Here is an 8713-nt window from a genome sequence, read left to right on the forward strand (position 1 = left end):
GTGGGAAATGAATCCTGATACCTGCACAAAGGACGCCGCCGTGATGTCATGGTTAGCACACGGGACTTGGCATCCATCGCTTGCCAGCTCGATCTCCTGGCGTGGCTAACGGATCCATTGAAACCACACAAAAGACGGCACGAACAAAAAAAAACACTGAATAATACGGCAGCGGAATGCAGACAAGGAGATCTTATTCGTGAATCGAATCCCTTATTCGTGAATCGAACCCCTTGAATGTTCTTGCAAAAAAAACACACCCAAGATCTCGCACCTCCGATTGGCTACGTACAGTGTGAAAGAAGTTCATCATACATGCATGACAATTCAAAGAATCCCGAGGGAGTGTGAATTTCAATGGCAAATATCCCCCCTCTTCGTAACCCATCATGGATTACCTCTCAACCATGCTCAATCAACTGCTGGATGAAGTCCTCTCCAAGCCGCTGCCACCTCTCACCCTCTTGTCATGTACTAATTCACCTAGCGCCTCCACGCGAACTGGTTCCGTAGCTCCATCTCCTCGGTGGCCGTCCCATCGATATCCGAATCCATTCCTCCCCTGCCCATCGGCCACTATACCTCCGAGTGACGCGGCCCTGCCGTGCCCCACTTAACTTGTTTATTTCTTTCTCAGCGGATCGAACAACGCCATTAACATTCGCGTGCTCTTTAATCCGCGTGTTTCTTCTCCCCCTCCCCCCACCGCCCTCGTCTCTCGATGTACTGCAATCGTTGCGCTCTTCACTGGACACAAACGAAGATTCCCATTGCCCGACGGCGGACGGACGAACGCGCGCAGAAAAGGGACAGCGTTTCCAAATCTCAGCGCGGGGTTACTGTGGGTCAGCGGCGAGCGCGCCCTCCACCCCCTCCCCGCTCCTTCATTAGAAGTTGGCACGGTCCGCTAAAATTAGCCGCCTCTGGGCTCAACTTTTCAGCGAGACGCTTTGGCACGGCGCCCAGTTGAGAGATATAAAAGGAGAGGAGGGAGTGGGCGCGCAGTGGGACTCTGGTACCACCGTCCCATTGCGACGTCGCCTCTATATATGGTGCTTCGCTCCCCACCATCACCACCACCGCCGCCCCCACAGTGCTCGTGATGTGTGGAGATGTTTATGCCACGGTTGGACGCTGATGGCCCACGGCCGGTGGGCGTCGCGTGTACGTGTTACTTCTCTACACGGAGTCACAAAGTCCCCGTAAAGTGTTGCGCGAAAATTCAGTGGCTCTCAAGCCTTCACCGCAGCCCCCTTTCGTTCTCATTCGTAAAACGTGTTTTCTATTGCTAATACATACAGAGGTTTGATGAAACGAAGTAGTTGTACTTACGTGTCCGTGCTCAATGCGTGTTTTCGGTGATTTACCTTCTAAAAAAAAGATCTGGCCATGTCTCGCACCCCCCAGAAATGGCACCTCGCGTCCCCTGGCGGTGCGGCGTGCACCCCCAGGTGAAGAATCACTGGCGTGGATGACGGATCGAGGCTCAACGAGCTCACTGCGTGGAGGCGTTGAGAGATATTCTCTGAACGCCTCCACGAATCCGCATAGCCGATCGCCGCATTATGTGCCCTGACCAATTAGCCACCCCCTGTCAGCTCGTAAGCAAAGCAACGCTTTGGTATTGAGACTTTACACGGTTGGTGAAAATACTCAGTTTTTTTGGTTCATGCGCTTGTGTGATGAACATTGTGTTCAAGCATGGAAGGACAACATGTCCCTTCCCATAAGGAATGTGATTTCCACCAAATCGGCCCAGCCTGCCGGCAAAGATGAGTGTCGTTCGAAGCATCATTGTGGTGCTTTTGCCAGGCTAGGTGTGCTTATAGGGCATTTGAAGTGTCGAAAGCTTGCTGGTAGGTCATCGGGAAAGATCCGAGTGTAATGAGTGACCTGAGATTACTGGAGGGTCTCAACAACATCACTTCATCGCAGCGCTAGTCCCAGGTTAGTTGCTAGCTGCACTTTGAGACCCACCACTACGTATGTATGTTGAACTTCGTTTGCACTGTACGTAGCCGACCGTGCGAATCGGAGGTGCCAGGTGACACTAATCGCACGTGGCAGGTCACACGCATACACGCACACACGCACACACATGCACGCACACACATTCAAACACAGAGGCAAACATACATATGGCCAGAGAGAGGCAGGACAGACGGTGGATGTCACTTTAATGCATTTGACTGCATGATCAAAACCCCAACCATCATCCATGCACGCAATGCATTTCCAGATGTCCCTCTTCCAGTCCAATCAACCGTTACCCCCATAATATCACACACCACTCCCACCCCTCCCCAGCCCTGCTATTATTTCAATATCAAACTTCACGATGGCACTCCAGAGCCTAGATGGGTGGGTTGCAGCATGTTTACGAGAGAGCAGGGTTGTGAATCTGCTGGAAAATTCACCGGCATCCACCTGACACTCGGCCCAAAATAAATCAGATCACAGCCGTTGCTGGGTAGGCCGAGTGACCAAATCCATTCTCTATTGGTCCTGAACATTTTCACGTTCTTTATTTTTGAACCCGCACATTCAGGCCCTTGTTTGCTGCCTCTTGGTAATATCCAGTGAAGGAGTGTTGGTATGGATATTTTAACTTCTTCTTTTCGCACCGTACGTATCCAACGGCGCAAGTCGGAGGTGCGGAGGGGAAGGACAACAAACTAAACACGTAAAACAGTTCTAAAGAAATGAGTTTTCAATCTAGATGATTTGAAAGTGTATAACTCCAGTGGCTTCCTAATATCGGGAGGAAGAGCGTTCCAGACGGCCGCGAGAGCGCATCTGAAAGCGCGCGATGCGGTGACCGTCCTTGTTCGATGGCTATCCAAAGCACACCAGCACATTGGAGGGCATCTGTGGAATGGCGGTGCAGTGGTTCGCGCACTGCTATCAACCGAGCCAATTCCCGACAATGGCAAACAAAAGTGGCAAGCGGTATTTGAACGGATGCTGGTTCTCTACTTCACCAAATCCACCCTGACCAGCATGGGTGAAGTATATATGGTCAAATAGCCCACGTGACCGTGTTTAACTTCTTTCGCACCGTACCTAGCCAACCCCGCTAATCGGAGTTGCGGGGGAAGGACAGTAAACTAAACACAAAAGGCAGTTCTAAAGAAATGAGTTTTCAATCTGGACGATTTGAAAGGTCTTCCTACCATCGGAAGAAAGAGCGTTCCAGACGGCAGCAAAAGCGCATCTGAAAGCGCGCGATGCGGTGATCGTCTTTGTTAGACAGCCAGCCAGAATCTGCTGCTGCTGCTGCTGCAAGGATGGCCGGAGTTCGCGTGATGGTTTATGCTCCTTGACGAGATCAGCGAATGGTGTTGTGATTCATTTGTGGGTTAAGCACTTTGTGGCGAAAGTCAAGCTGCTTCAGGTCTGCAAGTCCTGGTATGGCAGTACTCCATTAAAGAGGAATATACATTTGTTTAAAATAAAATATTCCTACATAACAGCAAAGGCATGTCACGAACACAGCACGCGCAACACATACTTCTTCAGTTTTGTGTGCAACTCTACACACGTGTTAGCAATTTTAACAAAAAAGAATACAAAAAATGGGGCAAAAAAAAACACATTCCACAGCGGTGGCGCATGTTCAAGTCATTCCAACCAGCAGCGATGGCTTGTACACTTTGAGAGACATTTTACATTGTCTCGTGAGTACATTTAAGCCTCCCTCGAGTCGAAATTTGCCGGACGGATTCTGCATAACCCCTCTGTCGCCATCGCGTTTTGCGCTGGACAATTGACAAGGAGAGGAAACATTGGAGTCGAGGACCCTCCCAAATAGAAATTCTCTTCGCGAAGTAGAACGCCTCTTTCTCAAATTAGGCCGAGTGGCATTCCATTGGTGTGAAGATTTCCTTTAAAGTGCCATGCTTTTATTTATTGGAGTAAATAGGTAAAGGTGCAGCCCTGCAAATGCTTGCACATGTCACTGTTGGTGGAAGGTCCTCTACGAAGAGGGAGCTCTCCAAAGCCCATGCAGATGGTATGTGGCCTATTCTTCCATGCTGTACATACATCCTGGAAGATGTGAGAGTACCCACACTTTAACCCATCACACGCAACCTCCCAATGGACTGTGGTGCGCCAATTTGTATGCTGCTTAGACGAAGAGATTTAATAAATGTGTTCCATTATTTCGACTGCCGTGCCTGGAGATTTAATCGAAACGTGCAACTTCTGGATTGTACGTCCATTAAATTTATATTTAAAGCTTTTGTGACTGCATGGATTCATTTTATTGGTTCTTTCGGTAAAGTCACGTAGAAGGGAAATAATAAATTAATAAAAATAAAACATAATAAGATAAAATTATCACGACGTTTCGGCCACAACGCAATGAGTCGAACACCTGAGGACGGCTGCTTGTGTTGTGGCCGAAACGTCGTGATAATTGTATCTTATTATGTTTTATTTTTATTATTTGTATTATTTCCCTTCTACGTGACTTTACCGAAAGAACCAAGAATATGTACGTCCATTACACAGTGGGCAACATCCAATTCAGAATAGTCATACAAATTTGGAAGTGTGGTGTGTGTATATATGTACATTTATATATAGGATATGCGTGCACTTTTGCATGTGTGCCTGTGTTTTTGAGATGGCGATGTTTTCGGAGAGATGCGTGTGTGTGTGTGTCCCTCTGGAATCTTTTCGTTTCTGGGTTAAGTATTTGTGGAACATATGTGTGCATTTCTGAAATGTGCGTATTTGTGGGATATGTGTGTATTTTTTTGGAGGTGTGTATGAATGTTTGGATGTCTGTGCTTCTGGGATGTCTGTTTATAAGGATGTGTGTGTATTTCTGGAATGTCTATGTTTCTGGTATGTGTTATTATGGGTTATGTGTGTGTGTGTCTGGGAATGTGTGTGTGTCTGGGAATGTGTGTGTGTCTGGGAATGTGTGTGTGTCTGGGAATGTGTGTGTGTCTGGGAATGTGTGTGTGTCTGGGAATGTGTGTGTGTCTGGGAATGTGTGTGTGTCTGGGAATGTGTGTGTGTCTGGGAATGTGTGTGTGTCTGGGAATGTGTGTGTGTCTGGGAATGTGTGTGTGTCTGGGAATGTGTGTGTGTCTGGGAATGTGTGTGTGTCTGGGAATGTGTGTGTGTCTGGGAATGTGTGTGTGTCTGGGAATGTGTGTGTGTCTGGGAATGTGTGTGTGTCTGGGAATGTGTGTGTGTCTGGGAATGTGTGTGTGTCTGGGAATGTGTGTGTGTAGTTACCAGAAGAAGTACAGTAGTAGAATTTGATTTCACAAGGAGATGGAAAACAACCGGTTAAGACAACATTAACAATGACAATTTTTTTCATATTTCCCAAGGTTGTTCAAATGCTTGGGTGTGTATGTGTGTGTTTCTGGGTTGTGTGTGGGTTTGGGGGATGCATATGTTTCTGGAATGTATGGGTTACAGAGATGTGTGTGTGTGTTTTGGGGGTATGTGGGGAGCGGTTGTGTCGAGGTTGGTGCACTGCGATACGAACCCGGCGACCAGAGTTCGATCCCCGCTCACGGCCTACACAAGTTACGAATAATCTGAACCGGTGCTGGTCCTCCCTTAGGTCGACTCAGCCTCAGATAAGTACCCAGTGTAGTGTGGAAATATCGCCACTGGGGAGACAAAGGCGGCCGGGTGTGGTGTTGGCCACCCGCCCCCTCGTGTGTCGTGCCAGCTTTCATAGGTGCTCGCTAACACCACTTACCCCAACGGTCTGTTGAAGGCTATACAGGGGATCTTTGTATTTGGGGTGTGTACATGGCCAGATTCAGCATGACGAGGACCCAGGGCATCTCCCTTCGGTGGCGAGATGTTGACTACCTCGCCTGGTATACATGCGTCCGTGGGTTCGATCCCGGACCCTGACGCCTGCTATATATTTGGAGTTTGCGTGTCTCTCTTCCCGTGGTCGAGTGGATTTTTCTCCGTGACCTCTGGTAAATATCCACATGATAAGCCACTTCGTTGAGCTATCATTTGTGGCCACGTCGCTTCTGAAAAAGAGCTGTGTAGCTCAGTAGGCCTTACCTGGTAACGTTCAACATTGTTGAGTTTGTAGTGGTGTTAACTACTCGCTGTTCGCAAACTGTGAGAGAGCGGATCGTAAACAAGGGTTTCCCGCTCAATCAAACGGTCAGGGTCAAATGGGGTGAGGTAGGATCCAAACGCCAGATTGGGAAGGACCAATCGGAAGGTCCCACAAGGTGGCCGGGGATTGGACAACCCGGCCACGAACAGGTATAAAAGCCAGAGCGCTGAGAGCTCTTGGCCAGTTCTGCTACACGAAGACCCAAGTCGGCCGAAGACATCTAGGACCCTGGACCAAGCCCTCCAGCCCTTATCAGGGCTCGGGCTCAGAGTAACCAGTGGTCGGGGAGAGATCCCCTAGGTCCAGCCAGAGGACGCTGGGAGAGCAGGGAGATTAGATAGCCTGCAAGGTCCGAAGGCTGTGTCTCCTCAGAGTAACGGGTGAGGGGACCATATACCTCCTTTGTGTGATAGGGACTGTGTATTAAGATAATAAACCGTGTGTGCCATAAAGAAGTTTAGAAGTCCGTCCTTTACAACACTACAAGTTCAACAATTTTCAGTTTCATCGTTTTTGGGGGCCATCATTCTATGTTCAGTCCCTTCCCTTTGTGCTGAGACCATTTGCCAAACACGGAAACCTTGATTATTTCAGCGCACTTTAGTTTATTTTAGTCATGTTTTTTTTCATGTTATGTGCAAAAATTTGCAGAACTAAATAAAACGTTGAAATGGATAACATTATTTTGAGTTTGCAGAACACGACTGGTGGTGATACACATCGTGTTAATTACTGTGGTGATTCTTGTTCAATCATAACAATGTTCGTGAACTCCAGTAACACGTAATTGAAGTGCCGTATAGTTTCCGCACCGATTTATAAACAAAATGAACGTAAACCTTTTGCAGGATATGAAACGTTTAACAAGGCACTCGAGACGCTGACGGAAATCCACTGCTGCTAATGATGTTCTCACAAACGGTGACTTCTATGCCGCTGATGAAAAGTAATAATTGGCGTGGAAGGCTAAGATAATACCACGGGCATGCAGAGGCACTCACCACCACACATCACTAAGAAATGTTTTTACGCGTGCGTTTGTGTTTCTGCAATACGATAATATATTCCAGCATATGATTACAATTGCATTAACCACAATGAGCCCTTTGTTTAGCGTACTCAGCAATGAGCGGGTTTACAAGACGCAACAGTTAAATTTACATTCCTGCAGGTTTCGGCAGGTGGTATTGTAATTACATGATTATTAAAAGTAATTTGCTGTTAAGTTGTATCTGTAATAATAAAAAAAAATCCTCTCTGACATCGTGATAATTACGAAGAGCAAACGATTACAAACGGAGCTCAAACTATACTCACTAATGATTTGCCATAAATGTACACATTAATAGTACTTACAGACTAATTGTGGCAGTGTATGTGTGCATTGAAAAAGAGATGATTCTTAATTGGACCGAGACGGTGGATAAAGGACTTTATATTGAGAAAGTTGTCGTTTAGAATTGGCCATCTGCCAACTCGACCCAATTTACTTATCGCATTTCTAGATTTGAAGCTTTCGTGACTGCAAGGATTCATACTCTTTGTTTTTTTCGGTAAAGTCACGTAGGTGAAAAATAAAATAAATGAAAACAACTCAATTAAATCACTTATTTATTTTATTAGATTTTTTTACCTACGTGACTTTACTTATCTTAATAGGTTGGCCGTGTGTTTGGCATCTATGCTGTTACTGAACCTCAACGGGGATCACCTGTGACACTATAAATATATAATTCTAGATTTGAAGCTTTCGTGACTGCAAGGAATCATCTTCTTAGGTTTTTTCCGGTAAAGTCACGTAGGTAAAACATCAAAATGAATGAAAATAAAATAAAATCAAAAATCACGACGTTTCGGAGGCAACACAAGTCTCCGTCATCAGGTGGGACCGTCACAGCTAAATTTACTGTCTCAAGTGAGTAAATTAGTAAATCTAGCTGTGACGGTCCCACCTGATGACGGAGACTTGTGTTGCCTCCGAAACGTCGTGATTTTTTATTTTATTTTATTTTATAAATATATATTTTTAAAAACGAATTGAACTTATCTGACAGTCACATATTTGACCATCATATATCTGAACGTCGCATCTCTGACCGTCTCATCTCTGACCATCGCATATCCACCCTGACCAATTGACCGCTCACATCCAGTGCAGTATTTACACATGGTGTCACCGTGATTTATTTTAATCGATGTGCACAACTTTGACCGTTTCACTATCCTGCTCTTCCTCGGTTCCCTAGCGAGTGGGATACGCGACGTTGTATTTGTGCTTTACTCTTTTCCCGTTCTGAGATGTCTACAAGCTGCCGGGTGGGGTCTCGTTCACCGCCGAACGTGCAAGCAGTCAGCATTAATCTTATTTGGAGAGGCTCAGCGCCGTTTTTTTTAAGGACATTGTACTCACCGCAGAAAACTGTAACGACACGACCGCACTCGAGGACAGCTGGTGCCAAACTGTGCCACACGCCCTCCCGCATGGCCTTGTGGGAGCCTCGGTACTGATTATATTGCGATGCCTACGTCATCGGAATGGGAAAGGGTTAAGTGGCCTGGCAATGAGTAATCGATAAGTTCCCTTTAATAAAGCACTGC

Source organism: Lampetra fluviatilis, chromosome 51 (genome assembly GCF_964198595.1).
Source record: "Lampetra fluviatilis chromosome 51, kcLamFluv1.1, whole genome shotgun sequence".
Lineage (NCBI taxonomy): Eukaryota > Metazoa > Chordata > Hyperoartia > Petromyzontiformes > Petromyzontidae > Lampetra > Lampetra fluviatilis.